The sequence below is a fragment of the Loxodonta africana genome, chromosome 7 (assembly GCF_030014295.1).
Source record: "Loxodonta africana isolate mLoxAfr1 chromosome 7, mLoxAfr1.hap2, whole genome shotgun sequence".
Taxonomy (NCBI): domain Eukaryota; kingdom Metazoa; phylum Chordata; class Mammalia; order Proboscidea; family Elephantidae; genus Loxodonta; species Loxodonta africana.
The window spans coordinates 83,657,655-83,664,839 of record NC_087348.1 but is presented as its reverse complement, the minus strand read 5'-3'; positions in this window follow the sequence as shown (position 1 = coordinate 83,664,839).

Here is a 7,185-nt window from a genome sequence, read left to right as displayed (position 1 = left end):
CATCTTCTTTTGTATAATAACAACACTGTTTCCCTGTTTTGAGCGTTTTTTTAATCTTGATTTATTTTTGTGATTTCCCTCTCTCGGTTGATATCTGATTGCTCTGCCCAGCGTTCTAGTCTTGGGTTGATAACTGATATTATTGATTTTGTAACCAAAGAATTCCTTTTAGTATTTCTTGTAGTTTTGGTTTGGTTTTTATGAATTCCGTAATCTTCTGTTTATCTGGAAGTGTCCTAATTTCACCTTCATATTTGAGAGACAGTTTTGCTGGATATATAATTCTTAGGTGACAGTTTTTTTCCTTCTGTTTTTTGTATAAGTCATCCTATTGCCTTCTTGCCTCCATGGTTTCTGCCGAGTAGTCCAAGCTTATTCTTATTGACTCTACTCTGTAGGTGACTTTTCGTTTATCCCTAGTTGCTATTAAAAGTTTCTCTTTATCTTTGATTTTGGCAAGTTTGATTATAATATGTCTCGGTGACTTTCTTTTTAAAAACTACCTTATGTGGGGCTCACTGAGCATCTCGAGTAGATATCTTCTCATTTTTCATGATATCAGGGAAGTTTTCTGCCAACAAATCTTCAACAATTCTCTCTGTATTTTCCGTTATCCCTCCCTGTTCTCTCAATCACTTGTAGGTTATTTCTCTCGATAGAGTCCCATGTGATTCTTAAGGTTTCTTCTCTCTCTTTTTTTAATTCTATTATCTGATTTTCCTTCAAATATATTGGTGCCAGGTGCTTTATCTTCAAGTTCAGAAAATTTGCCTTCCACTTGCTCAGTTCTCCTCTGACTTTCTATTGAGTTGTCTACTTCTGTAATTTTATTGTTAATCTGAATTTCTGATTGCTGTCTGTCTATGGATTTTTCCAGGATATTAAATTTTTCATTATGGTCCTGAATAACCTTTTTTATTTCTTCAGTTATGTTATCTGTGTGTTCCTTGGCTTGTTCTGCATAATGCCTGACTTTCTTCCTGAAGTCTTGAAGGGTTCTGTATATTAATCTTTTGTATTCTGTCTCCTGTAATTCGAGGAATGCACTTACATCTAGAAGATCCCTTTATTCTTTGTTTTGAGAGCTTGTTGAGGCAAATATGACCTGTTTCTTTATGTGACTTGATATTTACTGTTGTCTCCAAGCCATCTATTAGTTATTGTATTAATTTTTCTTATGTTTGCTTAACGTATCCTAGCTTCTTGCTTTTTTTTTTTTTTTTTTTGATATGCCCAAATGGGTTGCTTGAGTGAGCTAGCTTGATTATTTTCACCTTTGGAACTCTGAGGTCCTGTCCCCAGATAGGTAGAGCTATTATCAGGTATATCCATCTAGGAGTCCATTTGCTTTTCTTGTATGAATTCAGCTCATTTGTCCAGGTAGCTGATCATCAAGTGTGTGGTACAGGCTCTGTCCTACAGCCTTAGAAGGGCAGGGGTGATTGGTGTAGGTACTGGTATCTGGTTTCAGAAGGGGATCAAGCTCTGAACAAGACACGGGGCTGAGAATCATCCCCCAAGTTTCTCTGAGGAAAGTGTGTCCCTGTTTCCTTGAGCATACAGGTGGGTGGGTTCTGCAGATAGACCATGGGCACCCAGTGTTTTTGGTTGTAAGGACTAGGAGTTACCAGTTATCCTTGGACCCCTGTTGCTGGTGGCTGGGTGACCTGAGTGGAACCACCAGTCCTCAATCCTCTGATGTGGGTACGTGAGGACCCTGTTTAATAGGCAAAATGGTGTCAAACATCAAACACCCACCACTCTACCACACAGTTGAAACAGTTGTAGTCTTCCAACAAGGGCCTATTCTCCTGAAATAGGCTCACACAGGTCCATGAAGAGGGGAAAGTTAGTCAAAGTCCACAGACCGTTTATGCCTGGATGGAAGCCACTTCTGTCTTGAGCTCGCCTGGTTAGTGGAGCTGGCAAATTTTCTTTCCCTTAATTGCGAATTTATTCCTTCTCCAGGGCTTGGAGGATGGCTCTAGGTACTATCTCAGGCCAGGGAAATCAACAGTCCCTGAAGCTGGCTTGTACATGGGAGGCGTGGTAAAATATGCCATGTACCTAGCTTTTGCTAAGATCGCCATTGTTCTCTGGTTCCGGAGGTGAGAATAGGCTGTGTGGCTGGCTGCTTCTTCCTGAGGAAACTGTGGCCAAACGCTAGTACCAACCCGCCACAGCCGCTCCCAGGAATGGTGCCTGAGGTCTCACGGAGATTCAGGTCCGGTAATTCTTCTCCTCTTCTGAATTGTCTCTTCCTCCTCCTGCCCCTCAGTTCATTTTCTAACCTTGCCTTTGATGTTCAGGGCTCCTAGCTTGTCATAAATACACTCATTTCACTTCTTTTTTTGGGTCTTTGTTGTCAGAGGGCTCACAGGACCTATCTATCTATTCTGCCATCTTGGCCCCACGTCCAGGGTACCTTGGTTGACAAGCAATCTTAAATGAAAGGCCAAAAAATTTACTTATCAAACCCAAATATTCAAGGGCATTTACAGTACTGGACAAAATTCAATGAAATTGAAAATTGTGTAGAAGTAAATTAACACAAATACACATAGGTGAGTGCAAGTGAATTGAGAAAATCTGAATAAAATAAATGGATTGTGTTTACAACAATATCCTGACTGTATTATTATACTATATTTTTGTTCTTTATATTATACTATAGTTTAAAAAAAATTATAATTGAGGAAACTGGCTAAAGCACCCTGTCTCAGTATGTAATTTTTTACAACTGTTTGTGAATCTACAATTACCTCAATAAAATGTCAATAAAAAAATAATGAAGGTAGAATGCTGTGGCTGTATCAGTAGAGTTTCCTTAAATAACATTGAATTAGGTAATTTTAAAAAGAACTCTCTATCACTTTATTTTTTTTACATGTACTCTAGCATTTACATCTCATAAAACAAGAAAATCAGTTTTTATTCTCATTTTATCCTTGAAGAAACTGAGATAAAGCTATATTAATTACTCAACCTTATTAAAATACTTCATATGTAGGTAATCTGGGATTCAAAGGTGATTCTCATGCCAAAGCATATTCTCTTTCCAATTCAATAAAAAAAAAAAAAAAATTCAATACATTGTAAAAATAACATAAACATTATAATTTGCATAGACCTGAAATGGATTGATAAAGTGTTTCTTCCCTAGAGCAATAGATTTATTTCTACTGAAAGAACACAGTTGAAAGAAGAACACTGGAGTGCAAATGTAGCTAAACCATTACTTTGGGAAAACCTGACATCTTTAATAAGGTAAGTGCCTTGAAATCAGATTTTGCTCCCTTCCTTCCAGGGTTTGTTGTTGTTAAAGTTTGTTGTTTTTGGTTTTTGTTTAGTGACTTTTATAACTTAAATCTGTAAAGTCTTTATTGTTTGTCTTCTGTGTCCACTGAAGTTTCCACTCAGTTCAGTGGACGGCTAATGATTGAATGGAGGTTTCCTTAAATGTCTGGAAACAGTAGGTTTCCTGGTCTCTGCCAAGTTGCTCTGCATGCATGATGGGGCATGCCTTTGCTATTCAGCGGATAGTTTACACCTCCACATTGGCTTCACTTGCTGTTTGTTCATACTCTCAAGGTTAGCCAGAGGTGAGAGCTTACTGTTATGCCAGGTCTTTCCTGAGCGTGCACACATTCTTGGGCATGTGAACAGCCTTATATATGTGTACTGATTTCTAGAATGGAGTCACCATGAGTCGGAATCAACTCGACAACAGTGGGTTTGCTTTTGGTTTTGTTCCTAGAATCCCAGGAATATGTGTAAGCTTTCAAAGTTCATATGAACATCTCATTCTTATCTTTATGGTTATTAAATCTTATGGCTAATCCTTTGTTTGCCAACACTATCATCTATCACTCTGATAGCCAAAAAGTTAAAACACTTGACTGCAACTGCACGTAACAGTGAGTAACATCTGTCATGTCATAACCTTTCATCCTCCCCTGCCAACTTTTTTTTTTTTTTTTTTTTTGCACTTTGTGCGCTTAGCCCTACCTTGAATGTGAACTTTTCCAGGGAACTACAGAACAAGTAAAACAGTGAAAATTTTGAGGCTTTGAAAGAACTCATCTCCATTGTGCTCTCTCTGATAGCTGCCAGACTGCATGGGAAATTTGCTCTGATATTTTTAAGACTATTGCTGAGCAGGAGGGCCACAGGTGGCACAGGGTGTTGGCAATCAGCTCCTAAACTAAATGTTGGATGTTTGAACCTACCCAGCAACTTTGCAGAAGAAAGCCCTGACAAACTGCTTCCTTGAAAATTACAGACAAGAAAACTCTATGGGGAAGTTCTGCTCTGTAACACATGGGGTCACTATGAATTGGAATTGACTCAAAGGCAAGGAGTTTTTTTTTTCCTAAGCTGGAAGGTGAGTTCTGTAAATACAACAAATTAAAACGTCTTAAAGCCCACAGTTTTTAGTACAATTCAGCTGTTTTTGTTGAATAAATGCTCTATGGTCTGTGTTCTAGAGTTTTTAAAAAGTTGATTGTTGCAATTTTTGAAAAAGTTTTTGCTGCTCTCACGGAGTACCAAATTTTCAATGATCCTTTCTTCACTGTTTTTGCTGGTCACTCTTTACCCTTATGGTAATGTGTTTTACATTAAAAACGGTGTTTTACATTAAAAACGGTGTTTTACATTAAAAACTGTGTTTTACATCAAGTCTGACAAAACATCATTTAGTAGAAACAAGTATTAAATAAAAAGATGTTTGTTGTTTTCTTTTCTGCATCCGATTCAAAACCAAAAAAAGAAAAAGAAACCACTTGCCTTCGAGTTGACTTTGACTCATGGTGACCCTGTATGTGTCAAGGTAGAGCTGTGCTCCATAGAGTTTTCAATGGCTGATTTTTTGGAAGTAATCACCAAGCCTTTCTTTGAAGGAGGCTATTGGTGGACCTGAATTGCCAGCTTTTTGGTGGCAGCCAAGTGAGATATTAGTGCTTAAACTATTCTATTAGAAATAATAATACATAAAAGAAAAGGAAAAATTTGGGTGAAGGAAGATTGAAAAAGTCTCAGATGCTATTTGAAGAAATTCATTCAAAGTAGAGATAGAGCTTCTTTAACAAAGGAGATTATAGTTCTCTCCTTGTGATTGGAAGGATTTCATAACATATCTAGAAATATATTTTTGTTGTGCATATGAACAGGAAGTGAAGCCGTGCTTTTCCTTACAGTCATCACTTTTTTTTTTTTTAATGAAGGGGCAGCATGATGATTTATATATGTGGCCCTGGGGAAGTCGTGAAAGTTTAAAAGTGTACTTGTGGATTAGAGATAGCCATCAGTGGTTTTATCAATATAATGCTGGCACTGAGACACGAGGTGAGTTGGATGTCATTAAATTGTAAAGCATTCAATCTAAAAAAAAAAAAAGCTACTGCTTTTTGAATAAGAATTAAAAAACAGGTGTAGAGTAGAAAGATAAAGATGCTGTTCTTAGGTGCTGTTGAGTCAGTTCTGACTCACAGCGACGCTATGCACAACAGAACTAAAAACTGCCTGACTCCTGAGCCATCCTTACAATCGTTCTTAAGCTTGAGCTCATTGTTGCAGCCACTATGTCAATCCACCTTGTTGAGGGTCTTCCTCTTTTCCGCTGACCCTGTACTCTGCCAAGCATGATGTCCTTCTCCAGGGACTGATCCCTCCTGACAACATGTACAAAGTATGTAAGACGCAGTTTCGCCATCCTTGCCTCTAAGGAGCATTCTGGTTGTACTTCTAAGACAGATTTGTTCATTCTTTTGGCAGTCCATGGTATATTCAATATTCTTCGCCAACACCACAATTCACACATTTCAGAGGCGTCAATTCTTCTTTGGACTTCCTTAATTGTTGTCCAACTTTCACATGCATATGATGAGATTGAAAATACCATGGCTTGGGGTCAGGCACACCTTAGTCTTCAAGGTGACATCTTTGCTCTTCAACACTTTAAAGAGGTCCTTTGCAGCAGATTTACCCAATGCAATGGGTCTTTTGATTTCTTAACTGCTGCTTCCATGGCTGTTGATTGTGGATCCAAGTAAAATGAAATCCTTGACAACTTCAATCTTTTCTCTGTTTATCCTGATGTTGCTCATTGGTCCAGTTGTGAGGATTTTTGTTTTCTTTACGCTGAGGTGCAATCCATACTTAAGGCTGTGGTCTTTGATCTTCATTAGTAAGTGCTTCAAGTCCTCTTCACTTTCAGTAAGCAAGGTTGTGTCATGTGCATAACGCAGGTTGTTAATGAGTCTTCCTCCAATCCTGATGCCCCGTTCTTCTTCATACAGTCCAGCTTCTTCTATTATTTGCTCATCATACAGATGAATAGGTGTGGTGAAAGAATACAGCCCTGACTCACACCTTTCCTGATATTAAGCCAATCAGTATCCCCTTGTTCTGTCTGAACAACTGCCTCTTGATGGCCTGAATTTATGGCAGTTCCCTGTGGATATACCGCTGTAGCCGTTTTTGAGTGATCTTCAGCAAAATTTTGCTTGCGTGTGATATAATGACATTGTTCTATAATTTCCACATTCAGTTGGATCACCTTTCTTGGGAATAGGCATAAATATGGATCTCCTTCAGTCAGTTGGCTAGGAAGCTGTCTTCCATATTTCTGGGCATGGACAAGTGAGCACCTCCAGCGCTACATCTGTTTGTTGAAACATCTCAATTGATATTCCACCAATTCCTGAAGCCTTGTTTTTTGCCAATGCCTTCAGAACAGCTTGTACTTCTTCCTTCAATACCCTCGGTTCCTGATCATTTGCCACCTCTTGAGATGGTTGAACGTCAACTAATTCTATTTGGTATAATGACTGTGTGTTCCTTCCATCTTCTTGTGATGCTTTCTGCATTGTTTAATATTTTCCCCATAGAATCCTTCACTATTGCAACTCGAAGCTTGAATTTTTTCTTCAGTTCTTTCAGCTTGAGAAACACCAGGTATGTTCTTCCCTTTTGGTTTTCCATCTCCAGCTCTTTGCACATGTCATTATGATACTTTACTTTGTCTTCTCGAGAGGCCCCTTGAAATCTTCTGTTCAGTTCTTTTACTTCATCAATTCTTCCTTTTGCTTTAGCTGGTCGATGTTCAAGAGCAAGTTTTAGAGTCTCCTCTGACATCCATCTTGCTCTTTTCTTTCTTTCCTGTCTTTTCAATGACCTCTTGCT